At 44.0% G+C, this 21,389-nt stretch overlaps 2 protein-coding genes across 2 annotated transcripts in view; one reads left to right on the forward strand and one right to left on the reverse strand.

Moving 5' to 3' along the window:
• DRAM1 (DNA damage regulated autophagy modulator 1) overlaps window positions 1-21,389 on the forward strand; it is an 86,505-nt gene that overhangs the window by 47,962 nt on the left and 17,154 nt on the right. The gene's annotated exons all lie outside the window — the stretch shown is intronic.
• WASHC3 (WASH complex subunit 3) overlaps window positions 1-21,389 on the reverse strand; it is a 124,341-nt gene that overhangs the window by 2,260 nt on the left and 100,692 nt on the right. Inside the window, exons 11-13 of the mRNA XM_029204945.1 lie at window positions 18,045-18,133; window positions 10,148-10,353; window positions 17-183 (exon numbers count right to left, since the gene is read on the reverse strand). The gene's annotated coding sequence lies outside the window, so the exon portion shown is untranslated. The remainder of the gene's footprint in view (window positions 1-16; window positions 184-10,147; window positions 10,354-18,044; window positions 18,134-21,389) is intronic.

Consider the following 21,389-nt stretch of genomic DNA (forward strand, 5'->3'; position numbering starts at 1 on the left):
AGTCCTCGGTGCTCACACTTGTCAGACGGATGGGCTTGGCGTCCGACCTCCAGCAGGTGATGTGGTTGGAGGATGTAGAGTTCTCTGAGCCTCCAGCGGAAGCAGAAGGGTCTCCGGGCTCGGGGTCCCAGGTTCCAGCTCTCTTGCTCATCAGGCTAATGTTAGCACAAGTGATAGGAATGCCTGGAAGACAAAATTCACCTTCTTGAACAATCCTGTTGTTTAGGGTCAGCCCAGAGAAGGAAGTTCCGGGTGCCACCCAAGATATCTGATTTAGGGTGAAGAGTGATGTAGTTAGAGCCGGCCAGCAATTTGACAGCTGCTAACATAACCTTTAACACGCGTATTAAAATGAATACTGAGCTTAGTTCAGTCTGTCATTTCCTCTTAATACTTGAAAAGCCAGAGTTTTGTTTGAAAGTTCCCTCAAAAGGCTCTAGCGGGTGAATTTATTCTTCCGCTTGACCACACTTGGAACTCTGAAGTCAGAACCACCTTGAAACTGAAACCAGGAAAATCCCTGGTCTCTCTGGCTGAGAGAAGCAAAGGTATGCTCTGAGGTTTATTAAATAATTACCCAGTTGCTGACATGTTGTAGGGGAGGGAAGAGCCAAGGTGCTGGCAAGTATGAATAGACATTAGTGAGGATCTTGGGTCACGGGGCTTATAAATGAGGTAGAACATTTTGGTGTTCCCTGACCTTTGGCTCAAACCGGGGGATGTGTTCTTTCGAGAAGACTCAGTTAACTAGGCCTTGGTGTGCTCTGTCGTTGTTTTGACTGCCTGAAAGACCACGGTCAGCTGTGATCCAGTTGATGCTGAAGATACTCAAAAGTCCTTGGCTGTTGGGAGCAGATGCAGCAGTGACTTGAAGAGAAGAAAATGAGAAGTGGGGCTTCCCTGGTGGTGCAGTGGTTAAGGATCCACCTGCCAATGCAGGTGACACGGATTCGAGCCCTGGTCCGGGAAGATCCCACATGCCGCGCAGCAACTAAGCCCTTGCGCCACAATTACTGAGCCTGCGCTCTAGAGCCCGCGAGCCACAACTACTGAGCCCACGTGCCACAACTACTGAAGGCCGTGTGCCCTAGAGCCCTCGCACCGCAACTACTGAGTCCACGCCATGTGTTCTAGGGCCCGTGTGCCACAACTACTGAGCCTGCGTGCTGCAACTACTGAAGCCCACGTGCCTAGAGCCTGTGATCTGCAACAAGAGAAGCCACCGCAATGAGAAGCCCATGCACCTCAACAAAGAGTAGCCCCCACTCGCCACAACTAGAGAAAGCCCACACGCAGCAAGGAAGACCCAATGCAGCCAAAAAAAGAAAGTGAGAAGTGAGGGAAAAAACCCGGAATTAATTGGCCATTTCGACTTCCCATCTGCAGCTGGTGTGAATGGCAGATGAGGGCAGGTTTCCTAATAAATGGCTCTGAGACTAACTCAGTTCAGAGGTTCAGGGAGGGAGGATGATAACTTCCTTCAATACTCCCCAGACTTCAACCATTTGTGTGTCTCCTTTGCAATTTTTGTCATCCTCTTACTGCAATTTACTGAATATTTTTCACTGACTCACTTTTTAACTATTTTTATTTTAAAAAGAAACTTCTGTTGCTTCTCCTCCTAGACTGCCTGGTTTGGTGAATGGTGTTACCATTCCCTGGGTCACCCAGGGCAGAAACACTCTGCTCCCCAACCCCACCTCATGTTCTATTAACTTTATCTCCTATGTACTGGGTTAAAAGATAATTATCATCCAAACCAGGGCATTCTGGGGAATGAAAGGGACATTATTAATAAGTGAACCAGAAGGAAACTGGGTCTGTCAGAAGCAAACGGGGATATGTGGTTAACCATCTACATGGCCTTGAAGCCTCTTCCTCCTCCCCATTCCCACCATCACTACCTTATTTATTCATAATTATTTGCCTTCATAATTATTTGCTTGGACTAGTGCAGTAGCTCACTATCGTTTCCTTAATTTCATTCTTGGTCCTTTCCAACACATCTTACACACTGCACATACACATTTGATATAACAGCCTCTTAAAATCCTTCAGTGGCTCCCATAACTTCGGGATAAATTTCAAATTCCTTAGTATGGCTTACCAGGCTCTTCACAGATCTGTTCCTTTTTATCCTTCCAGCCTGTGAGCTCATTTATTTATTCATTCATTCAACATTTATTGAGAGTTACTCTGGGTTGGCACCATGCTAGTCTCTGGAATATAACCATAAATAAGATGGGTTTCTGCCCTCAAGGTATTTATAGTGGAGTGGAGAAACAGCCAAGGAAACACTAGAGTTAAAAAAAAAATACAACAAATAACATGCTATGGTGAAGCACTGCCCTCTCTGACCTCACAGCTCAAAGTGTGTTCCAGGGACCTGGAAGCTTGATAGAAACTCAGAATCTTAGGGCCCCAACCCAGACTCACTAAATCCAAACCTGCATTTTAGTAAGACGCTTAGGTGGTTCGAGTTAACGTTAGTTTGCCAAGCCTGGTCTGTGGGACCATGCTAGTTGAAGAGTTTGGTTCAGATCCCTAGGGATGGTCATGCCTGGAGGGAGACTTGGAGGAGGAGATAGAGTTTGCTAAATGAAGGCAAGGTGGGAAAAGAGATTCACCTGTGCTGTGGAACAGAGGCAAGAGAGCTTATGCTGTTTGGTGGGAATTACAAGTTTTTAAGTATCTGGGGACATGGGTTTCAGGTGGGAGCCTCACCTAACTCAGAGATACCTTTTTCAAGGAAAAAAAATGATCAACCTCAGCACCTTCATTTCTTCTTTGAGCTCATCTGGAAATGATGATTTAGAACGAATACTTAGAGACAGACAGACAGACAGACAGTAGAATAGGAGTGACCAGGAGCTGGAGGGAGGGGAGAATGGGGAGTTACTGTTTAATGGGTACAGTGTATATGTTTTGAGATGATGAAAAAGTTCCGGAAATGGATAGTGGTGGTGGTTACACAACACTGTGAATGTGCTTAATGCCACTAAAACCGTATGCTTCAAAATGGTGAAAGTGGCAAATTCTTATGTTATATATATTTTATCACAATTCTAAAAAAAGGAATCAGTACTTTGGAGTCAAAGACTTGGTTTTCAAGTTCCAGCTTTGATGCTCCAGCAAGTCAGGTAACTTCATGGAACCTCAGTGTCTTCATCTGTAAAATGGGAATAACCATCATACCTGCCTCATAGTCTTGTCATGAAGATTCACTGGAGCAATGCCCATAAAGCACCTGGGAGCTCGCTGGGTTTTCCTTATGCCCATTAAAGCTTTAAAAGCATGTTCTTATCCTTAGCACAATGTCTGGCACAGCTAGCCCTTGGCATCACAGTTATTTTTACCCCTTCCACTTCCTATTTGAGGTAGCAGTGGTTTTCAAGTCTTAGCTGCACATTAGAATCACCTGTAGAGTTTTGTAAACACCCCTATTGCCTGGAGCAACTAAATGAATTTCAGGAATAGAGCAGAAGCATCATTATTCCAGGTGATTCCACTGTGTGGCCAAGGCTGAGAACTGTACTATAGCAGTGGTCCACAAACGTTAGTGTGTATCAGAATCACCTGGAGGGCTTGTCAAAACAATTCTTGGGTCCCCGCCCCGTCCCCCTCCACCCCGAGTTTCAAGTTTAGTAGATACAGAACAGCCTTTCACTTTATTCCATCATCTAGGTGGTGGCCCTTTTTGTTTGCAGTCTACCCACTACTTAACCTCTTCCAGACCCATTACTCAACTGAACTTTTTCTTGAAAACACTTGCCAATAGTTTTCTTCATGCCAATGGTCTCCATATTCTCCAACTGTGGCCTTAGACACAATTCACCACGTCTCAAAATTCTCCTCCTTTGAATTCAGGGCCACTACTCTGGGTCATGTTTTCCTTATTTCTCTTTCCTTCTCCTTCCCCCACTTGGAAGTACGGATTCCCATGTGGGACTCCCATGACCATATTCTGGAATTCCTTTATTTATCCCTTAAAAAGATCACAGTCTTAGAAGTGAGATAGACATGGGTTCATATCTTGTACCTGGACAATTTACTCAAACTCTGAGCCTCAATTTCCTTACTAGTGATGATAATAGTGCCCCTGTAAATAATACATCCCTGACACATAACACCCAACTATTATAGGGTTTCACCTTTAAGAACATGGTAAAATCTTGACCTTGAAGAGAACTCCAGGAGTGGTGGGACAAACCCATAGGATGCAGAGGGCAGAGCCAGGGATATCAAAAACACAGTGTGGAAGAATAAAGCCAGGATTTACCAAGGGGCAAGGAAATGGGCCCAACCAAGGATTTTCCAGGAACGCCTGGGCAGACAGGGAGGTGAGAGATGGGATCTTAGAAAAGGAACTGACCATGAGATTCCCTGTGACTACATTAAAATGTGAGCCTATGGGCTGGTCCATGCACAGGATGGGGGTTGTTAATAGTGCTATCACGGGCTATGAAATGGCCCCAGAGGACGCCCACAAGGGGATTTCAACCCCAGCAGTGTGGAATTCAGTCCCTTTGGCAAGAAACAAAGTGATAAAGGACCTGTTACAGTTTGCACCATTTATTACTGTCGTGTGCAAAACATGATTCGGGGCATTACACAGAGCTCTTGTTACCACCAGATGAGGTCTCTGAGTGCTGTTTCCTGTTGATGATGTTATTCAGCAGGACGGCTCACATGTTGAAATTTGAAACTCCTTGGGTGAAGAATGCCTCTGCAGGCTGTACCAGATGTTGCTTGTGTAGCTCCCCAAGCCCAGAAAGATGAGTTAATCCTTGAAGGAAATTATTCTGAACTTGCATCAAACTCAGAGGCTTTGATCCAACAGGCCATGGCAATAAAACGCAAGGCTATCAGAAGAGCTGTGGGTGGTAGTCCTGTCTCTGAGAAGGGAACAGGGCCACTGGCCCCCGGCTGCATTCCAGATGCAGACAGCCAGGAGCAGAGGCCTCACTTAGTGTGATGTTGTGAAAATCCTGCACTTTAAATACATGTAGTGGGACTTCCCTGGTGGCGCAGTGGTTAAGAATCTGCCTGCCAATGCAGGGGACATGGGTTTGATCCCTGGTCCGGGAAGATCCCACATGCCGCGGAGCAACTAAGCCCGTGAGCCACAACTACCGAGCCTGTGCTCTAGAGCCCGTGAGCCACAACTACTGAGCCCACGGGCCACAACTGCTGAAGCCCGCGTGCCTAGAGTCTGTGCTCCACAACAAGAGAAGCCACTGCAATGAGAAGCCCAGGTACTGCAAGGAAGAGTAGCCCCCGCTCGCCGCTACTAGAGAAAGCCCGTGCGCAGCAACGAAGACCCAGCACAGCCAAAAATAAATAAATTTATAAATGAAATCATATACTCTTTAAAAAAAAAAAACCAAAAAACACATGTAGTCATAAACGAAAACTTCCTCACCCTTTAAAGACCCTGCAGAAGTACCACCCTCTCCAAGATGCTTCCCTGGAAGGTTCCAGGCCTCACTGACCCCACTCACCTTCCTTTACCTTCATTATCCATAGCACGCAGCTTGCCCCTTGATGATTCTCCAAATACAGTCTTCTGCCTTCAGTTGTGTGGTAAGTTTCCAGAGGTCCTAAACCAAGTCTAGTTTATATTTCTTTGTATCTCTGAATGCCTAGCACTCTAAGAGGCATCGTGGTCATCGTTTCATCCTTAGAATCCAGCATAGTACCTGGCACATAGCAGACACTCAGTAAATGAATAAGTGCTTATTAAATGAATGGAATTGTTTTTTGATAGCATAGCTGAACTGGCATGAAAAAACAAATAAGGGAAGGTGTAACAGGCACCTCTTGTTTTGTTGGCCCAGCACTTCACCCCCTCTCTTCCATAAGTTTCCTCTTTCTTCGCCCCATCTTTATGGTTCCCACAGGAGCTGCCATGTTGTTTCATGACTCTGGAGTTATCTGACTTGAACTACTTGAATGAGTCCTTCCCGGGGATTTTTCAACTTGGAACCAGAGAGAATGTTAAGATAATTTCTTTCTAGTGCCCAAAGCTATGTAGATATACTGGTACATCTGAAAGCTGTTGGCCCCCCTGTTTTTCACCACGTGGAGAAAGGTGATGGCTAGCTAGAAGGAAGAATGAAACTAAGGAAGCGAGTGAATGAAGGCACAGAGACAAGAAGAATAAAAGAGAAACCTGATGGTCTTGGAGTTCTGTTTCAGTGGTTCCTGTGCCCCAGGCACATTCCTGTCTTTTGGTTTCACAGATGTCACATTATCCCTTACTATAGTCCCTTCTTTTGCTTAAACGAGCTTGAGTTAGGTCTCTGTCACTTGTAACCATACAAGTCTCAACTAATACAGAAGTGCCTGCTTCTTGGTAGATACTCCATAAAAAAGAATGGATGAATAAAATCTCATTATGTCACGTTATGAAGTTTTGCAAATGGGGTATTTCAAAACTTCCCATCCTTATTTGTGGTTTTAATAAACCCATCTTTGATATCCCTCCCAGAGCTAGCACAGTTCTGAATAGAGGGAAGGCACATGGTATACATGCAAGCTGCAATTTCTGGTAGGTTGATTCTTCATTTTTCATTTTCAGTGACTTTTTATCTGTGTGTGCATTTGCCGAGAATCAGATGCTTGGGGCTGCAATGCCATCTGTACGTGATGGAAGACATTTGTAAGGACTTTTTAAAGTGCACGTAGAGTAATGGGCTCTGAACAGCAGTTGGGGACTAAATATGAAAACATGAAAGGATATGGTCTTCATGAGCAAGGATGATGGAAAAGAGCTTTTTTTTTTGGCTGCGAGGGGTCTTCGTTGCTGTGTGCAGCTTTCTCTAGTTGTGGCAAGCGGGGGCTACTCTTCCTTGCAGTGCCTGGGCTTCTCATTGCAGTGGCTTCTCTTGTTGTGGAGCACAGACTCTAGGCGTGCGGGCTTCAGTAGTTGTGGCGTGCAGGCTCATAGTTGTGGCTCACAGGCTCTAGAGCACAGGCTCAGTAGTTGTGGCACATGGGCTTAGTTGCTCCGCGGCATGTGGGATCTTCCCAGATCAGGGATCAAACCCGTGTCCCCTGCATTGGCAGGTGGATTCTTAACCACTGCGCCACCAGGGAGGTCCCGGAAAAGAGCCTTTGAACAGCTCCATGATAGACAAGATGGTGCTAGAGACTTACTGGTATCCACATTTTCTGAACTTCAAATCCAGGCACATGGCCCAATGCATAAGAGGGAATTTGTGGGAACAGTGGGAGAACTTATTGGATGTTGCGTCACCAGCTCCACATCTCTGGTTACCATATTTGTAGAGCTAATCTTTAGCATCAAACCCTTCTTTAGACAGACTGGTCTACTTATTGCCACACAAATAGGCCATATGGATTTTATATTTGGCACACTTGCTCACAAAATCCCTGGTGCCAGATACCTCTCCCTCCCTTACTTCATCTCCTTCTATTCACATCAAACTCATCCTCCAAGGTCCAGCTATCTTATCTTCTCCAGAAATGACTGTTCTATCTAATCTGTCACATCTGGAATTTCATCATTCATTTTAAGAATGTTAAGTATGTGTGGTATAACTTCATTCATACTCCTCATTCCCATGAAAAACATCACTAATTGATATCAGTGCTCTTTCTCTCCAAGGCTGGCAAGAACTTCAGAATTCTTCTCCACATAGCACTTGAGGCAGCCACTGAAGGCCCATGGCAAGTGACGTGAGACCTAGTTGCTACCTCTGTTCCATTCCCTTATATTGTTATTTGAAGTTTCTGAGTGTGCTTGTCTTCTATCACCAACTGGGCTATTAAATCCTTGAGGGCAGGGGCAATAAGAGTAACAAGAATAGCATCATAATAATGTCAATAATCATAATAAGGAAAACAATAATAATAGCAGCAGCAGCAAATATTTATTAAACACATGTGCTGGCACTGTACTAACCATTTTACATGTACAGTTGGCCCTCTGTATCCGGGTTCCACATTCGCAGATTCAACCAACCACAGATTTCAATCTGGTTGGCTGAAATCTGCACGGATGTGGAACCCCGGGTATGGAGTATTTATTTTATATAAGGGACTTGAGCATCTGCAGATTTTGGTATCTGTTGGGGAGGGGTGGGTGGTGGAACCAATCCCACGTGGATACCAAGGGGCAACTGTGTTTTCTAATTTAGTCCTCAACACAATCCTGTGGAGAAGGGATTAGTCAGGTTTTTTTTTTTTTTTTTTGTGGTACGCGGGCCTCTCACTGTTGTGGTCTCTCCCATTGCGGAGCACAGGCTCCGGACGCGCAGGCTCAGCGGCCATGGCTCACGGGCCCAGCTGCTCCGCGGCATGTGGGATCTTCCCAGACCGGGACACGAACCCGAGTCCCCTGCATCGGCAGGCGGACTCTCAACCACTGCGCCACCAGGGAAGCCCAGTCAGGTTTTATAGATAGGGATTCTGAGTCTTTTATTTATTTTACAAATTGAGTTTTTAAAATAAAAATTGTATATATTTTAGGTGTACGACATGATGATTTTTTTTGTTTTGGCCGCACCACGAGGCATGTGGGATCTTAGTTCCCTGACTAGGGATCGAACCCGTGCCCCCTGCAGTAGAAGTGCGGAGTCTTGACCACTGGTTGCTAGGGGAAGTCCCACGACAAGATGATTTGATACACATACGTAGTGTATGCAGTAATCATACACTGCAATTAGGCAAATTAACATATCTTCTCCCATAGTTAACTTTTTTAGTTATTGTTTTGGTGACAGCACTGAAATTACTCTTAGCAGATTTCCAGTAATCACTATGGTATTCTTAACCACATCATGCTGTACATTAGATCTCCAGACTTATTCATCCTCCATAAGTGCAACTTTGTATCCTTTGACCAACATCACCCCATTCCCCCCACCTTCCCACCCCTGGTAACCATCATTCTATTCTTTACTTCTATATATTCAACTTTCTTAGATTCCACATATAAGTGAGATCATGCAGTTTTTTGTCTGTGCCTGGCTTATTTCAGTTAGCATAATGTCTTCCAGGCTCATCTATGTTGTTTCAAATGGCAAGATCTCCTTCTTTTTTTTTAAAGCTGAGTAAAATTTCATTGTGTATATATATATATATATATATATATATATATACACATACACACCACAATTTTTTAATCTGCTCATCTGTCAATGGACACTTAAGTTGTTTCCATATCTTGAGTTTAAAGACGATAAGTAACTTGTCCAAATGTACACAGCCAGAATGTGGCAGAACCAGAACCTGACCTCCAAACCTTTGCTCTTACCCAATGTGCTATATCATCTTGAGTCTTCCAAGTACCAGAAAACCGTGTGCATCGTATTTGCTGAATATACATTTTTTATAAAAAAATGAGGTTCTTCACAAGAGACAGCAAAATTGAATCGAAAATACCAGAAGCAAATTCTCCTCCCCAAAGAGTTGGAGCATACTTGAAAGGGGTCTACTTCACTTTCCCAATATCCTTGGCTGAAGGCAACGCCATTTCCCATTCCACAGGTAAACACGCTTTGTGGAAATAGGAATACTAAGAATTGACTCTGGGAAGGAGGTAGGCTCTCTGGTGAAGAAGCAGCTCTGGGAGAAGGGAGCCTCCTGACGGATCCTCACGGCGGTCCTACTAACTACCACCAAGCCACTGGCACCTCCCTGGGACTATTTCCAAATCTGTAGAATGATTCATTTGAACTCAATTAGCACTTTCGCAAAGTGTTCCCTGAAATATTAGCCCTACAAGAAATTCATATATAACGTGGTTCTTGTTGTCAAATGTTATCGGGAAATTGCATTTCCCCTTGGGAGACACACAATCCATATTAAAGGATCTGAGAAGACCAGCAGGAAAGAACCTGCTTATCTAATATTTAATTAATGTTTATTTAACCCAGTGTCTCCTAACCCATTTTGGTTTCACATAATAACTGCTAATATCTCTCAGAGCTAATACCCACACTTAGGTTAAAAAACAATTGGCTACATACTTTCTAAAGATCCTTCCTAACATTCTCTAAGTCTCAGAAATAATAATGTAACTTGACTATAAACTGTCTTTCAGTGAATTAAATGTGGAAGCATAGTTTCAAAATTTTGAGATTTCTTTGTCAGAAGTTTCGAGGGTGTTAAGATGACTTACCCAGGTTTAGCCGTTCATGCTGCCCTGTGAGTTTCCTGAAGGGGACAATAGGGGGCACTAGTGGACTGCAGTGACAGCCACCCCATCCATAAATAGCAAGAAGGAGCAACCATAGTTGTAACAACCAGAGCTGTTCCTTTTCCAGCCGAATGGAAAGCTACTGAGAGCCAACTCTTCTCCCTTTTGAGTCTCTCTCCCTCTCTTTCCTTTGGAGAAAAAATTGGGAATGAATTAGGATAGCTAACACTGTACGTTTGCCCTTTACCTTTATACACAGAAAATCATATAAATCAACTCTTTTCAACTGCTTGTGGTTGGTTGTGTTCACTTTGGGGCAACTACATTTGACAGTGGAATTTCTTATTGGAGTAAATGTAGTCTGTGAGTTGAAAAAGTAATTCTTCTTTCCTTCACCAATTCTCTCATTTTATATAAGTTTAAAAACAATTGTACAGGTGAAGAAAAGAACAAACTTCATTAGGATATAACAAGTTTTTTTCAATTAATATTTCTTTTTCTCTAAACTTTGGGTGTAAGACTTACACAGTAGACCTTTTTAACGATGTGGCAGGCTGTAAGAGGCTTGGAGGCAAAAGGGATGTACATAACTTTTAACTTTTTCTCACTTATCCCCTCTTTGTCATTTTCCTGTGAAGTAGGACAAAGCAGGCAGGCCTCCCTGTCCAGGTCAAACACAAGGGATTGGAGTGGCCGTTTCTAAGTTGATATTGTCACGTTTCCCTATAACTTCCCTCATTGTTAACTACACCCTCGTGCCCATGCTGCCCCTACACAGAACCCGCCGCTTAGGAAAGAAACTTTCCATAGGCTTACACAATTTTTTCCTCAAGAGAAAGTGTAAATAAGATTCAGGAGTGTAGCCCACAGAAACTAACAGAGGATAGAGAAATCACTTTCCATCGATAGAAATTCTCTACATTCCGGCTCAGAGGAACTCGGAGCTTGGAGAGTCTTCAGCTTTCACCTGATTTCATCCTTTGGTTGTGTGCACGAGGGGACCAGAATGCCCAGGCCCTGCAGGGAGGTGTGCCAGCCTGGCCACTGCCCGAGCTTCCTCTCATTCCCTTGTGCTGGACCCCAAGCCCTGAGGTTCCAGGCAAGGTGCACAAGCAAAAGCCACATCCCTCCCTGATTCTACACACTGCGTGGAGCATCTTATTTTTGACCATCCCGTTCTTTTTTTAATATAAATTTATTTATTTATTTTTGGCTGCGCTGGCTCTTCGTTGCTGTGCGCGGGCTTTCTCTAGTTGCGGCGAGCGGGGGCTACTCTTTCGTTGCGGCGTGCAGTCTTCTCATTGTGGTGGCTTCCCTTGTTGCAGAGCATGGGCTCTAGGCGCACGGGCTTCAGTAGTTGTAGCATGCGGGCTCAGTAGCTGCGGCACGTGGGCTCTAGAGCACAGGCTCAGTAGTTGTGGCGCATGGGCTTAGTTGCTCCGCGGCATGTGGGATCTTCCCGAACCAAGGCTCGAACCCATGTCACCTGCATTGGCAGGCGGATTCTTAACCACTGAGCCACCAGGGAAGCCCTATACCATTACTTTCTGTTCTCAATTCCTGTTTTCTGCTACAAGGACATTCAATCCATATCCTCTACGTGTGAAAGATTTTTTCCTATACTTGCTTCAAATTTGCACAGATAACTATATTCCACAACCACATTTGTGCCTGCCTTTCACAATCACTATAGCAAGCAAGCTTTTCCTAGTGTCTAACTTAACCCCGCCGCCCCCCACCCCCCCCCACCCCCGCCCCCAGATGCAATGGGAGCCACCTGCCCTGCCCTCAGGGAACATGGAAAATGGCTACAACATTCCAGTGAGCAGCAGCTCCCCCAGTCCTGGTTCCAAGTTGCTTCTGTTAAAAGAATTGTCAATTCAAAACACATGCACTGTCATGAAGCCTCACTCCCATCCCAGACGCTCAACTCTGGGCCCCTTTTAGGGTGAGCCTGAAATATCACTCAGAATCAGGGCTTTTTGTCCAGACTGCAACCAGGATGGGGATGGATCAAGGCTTTTCTTCCACCCCCATTCCTGAGGCGAGCCCTGATCGGATCCCTTTTTTCAAAGTATAGTCTAGGGCTAACATTTTATGGGATCAAATACACGGCCTATTCACATTTGAGCTGTCGCCGACCAGAAAACAAAATTTCTTACATGGGGAATTTGGGCACCCTTTTTGATTATTTGCGAACAGAAAAATCTAGCCTGGGAATCCCTTTGCAAAAAATGTATGTGCATCAGGCATCTAGAAAAGAGGATGCATAGCAGTACAACAACTTGCATTTAGGAGCAAGTGAAGGTTTTCAGAAAATGTATGGAATTTGGAAGTGAAAAACCTGCATGTGAATCCTATCACAGACCCTTACTAGCTATGTGATTTGGGGCATGTTAACCTAACCTCTCTAACCTTGCATTCTCTTCTCTGTGGAATGAAAGTCATTATACATAACTCATACATACATAATGCACAGTTCATACATAACTGTTGAAAAGGTTCCTGCAAAGTAATCCATAAAATTTTTAAAGATATTATTATTAACATATTGGTATTGCTGCTGCACTAAAAAAGCCTACCTCTGATTTGAGAGAACAACCTTCAATCTTACTCCCTTAGGGCACACTTTTATTCTGGGTGTTTACCCTATGTCAGGCCTTACACGTTTTAAGCTTCACATATATTATTAGCTCATTCCTAACAACAATCCAAGAAGGTAGATGCTGTCTTTAGCATCTACCTTTTATAGTTGAGGCCAAGAAGTGAAGCAATATACCGTGGCTATCAGCTAATAAGTGATTGAACTTAGGCAGTATATTTCCAGAATCCATCCTCCTGAGCACCGTATCAGTAAAGACTCACTTTGGAATATGTAATAGAAACTCAAAATAACACTGATTTAAATTAAATAGAGGTGTACTTCCATTTTATGTAAAAGCACAGAGGTTGGTAGTTCAGGACTAAAGCAGAGGCTCTGTGCCATACAGTGCTCAGGGTCCCAGAACTCCTAACATGTTGTCTCATTCCCAACATCTAAAACAGATGCTAGAGCCTCAGTTGTTACCTCTGCTTTCCAAGCAGCAGGATGGAGGAAGGCGTAGGATAGAACAGGGATAAAACACGTGCCAGTTGTTTATTGTGGACTGTTCCTGGGTGTGGCCATATGACATTTCTGCTTACAACCCATTGATCATAATAGCAAGAGGGCTAGGAAATATCATCATTATTCTGGATGTTTTTGTGACCCGTTGAAACTGGAGTGTTTGATTACTGAAAGAAGGGGAGAGGCAGTCAAGGGCTAGTGGACGTATGGAAGAGGAGTGGGAGATGGAGCTGGAGAGGTGGGCAGGGGCTGGGTGATGAGAACTTACCAAGATCCTACAATTCACCCCTCTAATCTTTGGGTTCATCTCCCATTTTAGCAGGTGCCAAGGGAAGGCAAGGATGTCCCTTGAAAACCACCAGTTATGGCCATTGACTGGACCTCTGAAGCCTTGTAATAGGCATTCCCAGAATACAATGCAAGTGTTCACCTTGGTGGTGGACTTGAGGCTGGTTCCTGTATGAGACCCATTAACTCATTAGGTTAAAACGGTGGCTTCTGATTCATGTCTCCAAAGAGTCCAGAAGGAGGAGGTGGGCTGGGAGGACACCAGGACAGACTATAGGCACTGAGTGGCCTTTGGCTGGCTTCTCTGATCCTCCAGAGAGAACCTAGATGCCACATGCTGGAAAGTGACTTCATGGTTTCTGAAGACATTTCCCATATGCTGTTTTTCCGGGAACACATAATGAGACGGTGGTAGGGTGTGTCTGCTCCTTATTTTGCCAATGAGGAAAGGAAGTCAGAGTCTCCCCGCGATATTCAGTAGGATGAGGTGAGATCTTAGAATCTGTTTTTTTCACAAGAGTGCCAGGTGATTCTTAGGTTCAAGTAAATCTGAGAAACATCACACTCAGGGTGCTGAGTGATACTGGAGGGTCACGTCTCAGGAGGGTGGCAGATGAATCAGGAGACCATAAACTCCACGATTACTTTCAGGTGTGTCTTTCATCATTACTGCTGCATCTTTAGCTGGCACATTGTAGGTACTCAATAAATATTTGATGAAAGGATGAATGAAGACAAGGTTAGGTATGGAGACTTCTTGCATACTACTTCCCCCCAGTGTCCTGGAGTAATCCTAGAATAAGCTCACATTTTTACATGCTTAGTGCTGACAAGGCAGGAAATACATACTATTGAAACCTCCATTTAGAGACAGTAACCGAAGTTAAATGACTTGCCCAAGGTTACACAGATAGTAAGTACTAGAACTAGCATTCAGACTCAGGCTCGTACATATCATACTCTCTTGTTTCTCTCATAGAGAATAACTATTCCATGTCAGTAGATTTGCCGTAGCTCAGACCATTTCCCACGAAACAGAAAAAGTCTATTCTGTAGATATTTAATGTAACAGTTAACCTAATACACAGATGTGCATCCTGTCACTCGACACCAATGTTATAGAAAAGTTCCACTCAGCTTCATAGCCTATTTGCTCATGTTGAAGTGCCAAACTAGATTGCTGGAGAGGAACGTATATTGACCTTGAATGTTTACTTTACTCATGAACACACATCTGTTTTTGTTAATGGGGATGAGGGCAATCAGAGTGAGCTCTCAGAAGCAGACATTCTTGACGTGGAATTCTCTCCCAGTCTGTGAAGTTTTATCATCCCTCAGGCTAGAGAGCAGGTTGTCAGTTTAGACAGTGGCCTGTTGAACCCAGAAGCTTCTGGACTCTTCTGTTCTTTCAAAAGAGGCCTTGTTTCTTCAGGGCCCTTAGCTGAAGTTGAATCTTAAAGGAGATGTGAGATTTTGTAGAGTAACTACATCAAAAGGACCCCAAGCAGACTTGGAACAGTAAAACGGCTCTGTGGGGGTCCCATCTAAAAACTCCTCTCTTTTCCAGCAACGAATTCAAAGCACAGGAGCTGACCTTTCTGATCTGCCTTCTCAGGGTCCCTTCCCCCTCACTGCTCCTTTGCCAACTTTTGTATCCACTGCCTCAGCTCTAGCATGTGTGGGGGAGGGGAGGTTGCCCATATTGGGAATGGTTTTCATTTCCTTCCTTCACTGGCATTCCTTTATAGAAGACATAACACACAGATTGCACAGGCAAATGTTGCCTTGTAACGTGTTTGGCATTAGCAGCCTTCGTGTGTTTTCTTGCAAGTTCTCCATTTGTCTTAGATGCAGGGCAGCTGGCCCTTATACTGACCCCTATAACACTGGCACATGGGCTGATGGGTAGTCCGTTAGTGGGTTTTATAGGGACTTGGCTTTTTCACTCAGCTGCCTTACCTAAAAGAAGATTGGAAGACAGGACTATACGCTCCTTAGAGGCAAGCAATGTGACTGGGTTTGGGATCCACCCCACCACCCCAAGTGATGAGAACAGTTGACTGACTGAAGCTATATCCCCTGACATTTGGTAGAAAGTGCAGCTTTTTCAAAGAGCAGCGTATGAAAAAACAGTGGAGCTGGGAGGTGTGAATACAGAGGGTCTTGGTAGTAAGTCTGTTCATGAAGCAGTATTCATAGTCTGATTTTGTATTTCTTTTCTAACTCAATAAAAATGTGATTTTTTTCTTGGTTACAGAAGAAATATGATGACTTATGGTTCAATAATTCCATGTGTGATTTCTTAGACTCTTGACATTTATATCACGCTCCGAATAGTTACACTGCTTGTCTTCTGAGACATCTGCTCATTCCACTGGGAAAAGCATTTTGCAGTACATGTAACCTCTGGTCATCCCAGCCACCTCCCTTCCCCTCCCCTCCCCCACATGCCACATTTAAGCTTTCTCAAATGATAACTTTGCCAAATCAAGGGAACTAGAGGTCTGCATTTTGCCTTCCTGTGGTGCTGACAGAACATGATATTGGGCAAACAACAGGTGGTTAAAAATTTGAGCAGGAGGGGCCCTGCACCGACTCTAATGCCCTCGAGGTAGATGGACCTGAATAAGACATGTCTAAGTGTGAGAACTGGACACTACTTCAAGGCCGTGGGAACCCAGATGGACTTATCTAAGAGAGGGAAAGGAAACTGGGAAAGATATCTGGTATCAAGCTTCCGGCCAATTTAGTCCTGTGGGGCACTCAGGCTGGATTTAATTCAATATAGAAAAATAAGGAAATACTATCATATACACTCTGAGTGTTATGTAAGAATTTTTAACTGTTAACAATATTTGAAAGAAAAAGTCAACCTCAATTTGCAAAGAAATTAAAATTTAAATGAGATTTTTTTCCCCTGTTAGATTAGTAAAGATGCTTTTAAAAGCTCACACTCGATGGTGAGTAAGGGTGCAGTGAAATGAGAACACTTACATACTTTCATTAGATATATAAATTGGTGCAATCCTTTTGTCTCATAATTTGGTAATTATTAAGAGGTTTAAATTTTGACCCAGTAATTCTTCTTCCACCAATTGATTATAATTAAATAATCAGAGACGTGGATAAATATTTATACACAAAGATATTCATGGTAGTGTTGTTTATAGTTGTAGTAAATGTGATGTAACACATTAGGTAGCAATGCGATTCTAACAATAAGAAAATGGTTAAATAAATGATGGCACATCCTTATGATTTAATATTGAGGTAGTCATTTAGACTTTAAAAAAAAGATCATGGCTCCCTCCCAGATGAAACTAGATGTGGATGTGTATATAAGCCAGCTCTTGCTGCATATCAAACTGCCCCAAAATTTAGTGGCTTAAGACAACACTCGAAATCTGTGGATTGGCTAAACAGTTCTGGTCTGGGCTGGCTGGAGCTGGATGGTTGAGAATGGCCTTGCTTACATATCTGGGATGGCTGTAATAGCTGGGACAGCATGGTCTCTCTCTCCACATGGTCTTTCATCCTCTAGGTCAATCTCAGGCTGTTCTAAAAGCACTAGGAGAGATCAAGCCCTAATGCACAAGCATATTTTAAGCCTCTGCTCATGTTACATTTGCTAACGTGCTATTAGCTAAAGTACGTCACATGGCTAAGCCCAGAGTCAAGGGGTGGAGAAACAGACTCAATTCTTGATTGGAGGATATGCAAAATATTGTGGCCATTTAGAAAAAAATATATCACACCGTGAGACTTGCTTTGGCTAACAAAATGTGAAAGCCTTGGGAGCAGAAGCTTTAAGAGCCATTGCATACTACCCTATATTCTCCTTTCCTTCCTATACAATAGCCAGATACATTTGAGATGGTAGCTGCTCTGTCTGCCTCTGTTCCAGAGTGATCAAGATGAGCAGAGTCTCCATGTCAACCTGCATTGGACATGTGGCTTGAATAAGAAATAGACTTTTGTGATTCGAAGCCAGGCAACAAAGTTGAGGGTTTTTTTATTGCTACAAAATCTGGTCTATCCAAACTAATATGAAAATTGGGCAGGCATTAAAGTGACATTTCAAAAGAATGATTATTTATATGGGAAAGAGTTCATTATATATTATAATTCTATATAAACCAGCAGCCTATAAAGCTGGTATATATTATGTAATCCTAAATTTGTCAAAACAAGCAAGCACACAGACATATATCCTGGAAGGAAATATATCAGAATGTTAACAGTGAGATTACAGGTAATTTTGATTTTCTTCTTTCCTCTCTACATTTTCTAAATTATCTATAATGAGTTTATATTATCATGGTGGAATATATTATTCTTTCCAATCACTACCCACCCCTCCCTGTCCATTGTCAGGTGATCCACTGTGCCTCCTATGGGAGGATTTTATGTCCTCACCTCATTTGATTTGGTTTTGGTCATGTGACATGCTTTGGCCAATGAAATGTGAGTAAATATGGCATTTACCATGTTGCAGCAGAAGGTCTATGACTCATCTTGAGTTTTGGCCAGTTCTCTTGCTCTTTCCCAGACATGTCCTATGTAGAGGCTGGGTCCTGAAATCAGAAGACAGAACAAGCCCAGGGTATAAGGTAATAGAAAATATATATCTTCTCTGCTCCCAGCTCCTATCTCAGAGCTCCTAAAACCCTTGTAATTCCCTTAGTGATAAAAGCACTAGGAGTATCTTTTGTTCTAATATTTGGTCTTTGACCCAGGTTCCTGACACTGAGCTCCTAAATTCCTTGGAATTTCCTGGGTAATAGCAATGTATTACCTCTAATGAGGTGACTCTTGGTGGGGGGGCTGATCACCAGAAAGACCAAGCCATGATTAGAAGCTTGGGATTTTCAACCCTCCCCTCCACTCTCCAGAGAAGCGAGAGGAGCTGGAAATGGAGTTAATCATTGATTATGCCTATGTGATGAAGCCTCCATAAAAATCCTAAAAGTACAGGGTTTGGAGAGCTTCTGGGTTGGTGAACACGTGGAGGTGCTGGGACAGTGGCCAGAGAGGGCGGTGAAGCTCCGAGCCCCTTCCCCATACCTTGCCCTATGCATCTCTTCCATCTGGATGTTCATATGTATCCTTTATCATATCCTTTTAGAATAAACTGGTAAACAGTAAGGGAGCTGCTTTCCTGAGTTCTGTGAGTTGCTCTAGCACATTAATTGAGCCCGAGGAGGGGGTGGAGGAAATACCTGATCTATGGATGATTGGTCAGCAGCACAGGTGACAACCCGGACTTTTGACTGGCATCCGAAGTGGTGGGGGGAAGGGGTTGTTTTGCGGGACTGAGCCCTTAGCCTATAGGATCTGACACTATTTCCAGGAAGACAGAGTCAGAATTGAGTTGAACTGTGGGACATCCAGCTGGTGTTGTAGAACCAGTGGTGCAGGAACACCCTGACCCTCACATCTGGTGTCAAAAGTGTTGTGAGTGTGGCTGTGGTATGATAGTAAAGGGGAGACACACAAGAGGAAGAGTGAGCTTTTCCTACAGGGCCTGGTGAAAGCCACAGCCCACCTCAGCCTCCAGATAGCATGAGGAAGAGATAAACCACTGTTGTAATAAGTCGCTGAGACTGAGGTGCAGGGTTTGTTAACAGAGCAAATCTTACAAGAAAATTCCTTGTTCTACTTTAAAAGACATACCTAAAAATATGGCCACCTGTGACTCTTAAGCCACCCAATTCTAAGTCCTGCCCATAAAGGATACTGCTGTCTTCTTATTCCCACACCAGACTTTCTTCCTCCCTCCCTTTCAATTACAAGGTGGAATATTACAAAAGCAGGTTGTCCCGAAGTAAACTAGTTCACAGATTCAAAGGCTACCCCAGTCCTCTTATGACGGCTATATCCCCATTTTCTGGGGATGTAACTAGGCTTGTCATATCTTTGGACCTGAGGACAGGTAAAAAGGGAGCTCATCTCTTCCTCAGTAAGAAGTACTTTAGCCCTGGTACAGAGTATGGCATGATTCACAAATCACCAACCAGCAATGAATCCTCATCATTCCAAATTAAAATAGAATTGTTTCATCCAAAACCTGGCCGGGGATGTCCGTAAGCCACATATAGAGGGGTTGATCATTTACACACAATATACTCATTTATTCAAAGAAAGTGTGGCTTTCTCAGCTTTCTATAAATGATATAATCTTCCTTATGAGCCCAGCCTGCTGAGTCACAAGAAAACTCATGTTTAAGTATCTCAGTATCCCCTCCCTGTCTTCTCCAGAATGCCTGGAAGTAACAAGGGTTTGCTTATTGTGTCGCTGTGGAGGTGGGCATGTGAAAACTCGGATCCCATGCTGCTCCTTGCATCTTCACTGTCTTTGAAGAATGATTTCCCTATGTACCTAGTCACTCTTCCCTCTGCTAGCACCTTCTGCAGACAGCTGGGGATAGAATACTCCAGGTCTGCTGTTTCTCCATTCGTCAGGGCCTGGAGTCCTCCTAGTTAATTTGCCTCATCTCAGCTCTCTGGGGTTGTGTATCTCTTCGAAGAATGGCTGGGATTTCCATTTGATTGTCAGCTCAGGTGGTCTGCCCTGCAGCCCCCACACTTTGGTCACCCTCTGCTGAGCTTGCCAGCAGCACCATCGACTACCTTCTGTGCCTTTCACTGGACCCTGGGGGGTACTTCTTGATAATCTCCATGCCAGATGGGAACTGGGGACAGCTGGGCTTAGCCATGTCCCATGTGGCAGCTCAGATTGGTAGAGGGGGGACTCTGTTTCATTCCAATTGCTGGCCTTATGCAGAAGAGAAGGATGTGAGCTAGACTTCCGCCCTTGGCCTTGGGTGAAGGTCATGGAAGGAAGTGGGCCACAGCCCAAGGATTGGAAGTGAGGGTTCAGTGGGCTCCTCGAACTGAAGCAAGATTCGCTTCTGCTTCTCCAAGAGCCATGCTTGGGCCATGTTTGGGAGCATATTTCCCATCTGTTTTTCATTCCCCCAGCATAGAATGTGGGAGGCCAGGATCACACAACATTCCCTTCTCATTCCCGGGATGCCGCTAAACTCCCTTCCTTGAATTTTTTGTTCCCATCCATGCCGAATTACTTGAATGGCTCCCAGCACACACCATGCTATTTCATACTTCTGAGTCTTTGCCCGTGCTGTGTTCTCTGCCCAGATTGCCCTTCCATCACCCACTTTTACTCAGTCCCCAAGACACTGCACAGGACTTTTTGTCCAAGATGCTCACTTGCCCCCTGGCAATTTGTACGATGAACTTTTTCAAAGAGATCTGTTGTGTGTGTCTTTATCACAAGAATCTAAGGTGCTGAGGGAATGACGTCTCATCTGAGGCATCTTTATTTTCCTGAGGCACAGAAAAAATTTTCAGTAAATGTTGGTTTAAAAAATTAAGCCTTTGGGCTTCCCTGGTGGCACAGTGGTTAAGAATCCACCTGCCAATGCAAGGGACACGGGTTCGATCCCTGGTCTGGGAAGATCCCACATGCCGTGGTGCAACTAAGCCCGTGCACCACAACTACTGAGCCTGTGCTCTAGAGCCCGTGAGCCACAACTACTGAAGCGCGCATGCCCTAGAGCCTGTGCCCCTCAACAAGATAAGCCACCGCCATAAGAAGCCCGCGCACTGCAACGAATAGTAGCCCCCGCTCACCACAACTAGAGAAAGCCCGCGTGCAGCAACAAAGACCCAATGCAGCCAAAACAAACAAACAGATAAATAAATAAATTTTAAAAAATAAAAAATTAAACCTTTAGTAAAGAAGACACTGTATCTCTCTGTATTTCTTACAACTGCATGTGAATTTACAATTATCTCAAAAACAAAACA

The sequence above is a fragment of the Monodon monoceros genome, unplaced genomic scaffold (assembly GCF_005190385.1).
Source record: "Monodon monoceros isolate NGI ecotype Baffin Bay Population unplaced genomic scaffold, NGI_Narwhal_1 Super_Scaffold_6, whole genome shotgun sequence".
Taxonomy (NCBI): Eukaryota; Metazoa; Chordata; class Mammalia; order Artiodactyla; family Monodontidae; genus Monodon; species Monodon monoceros.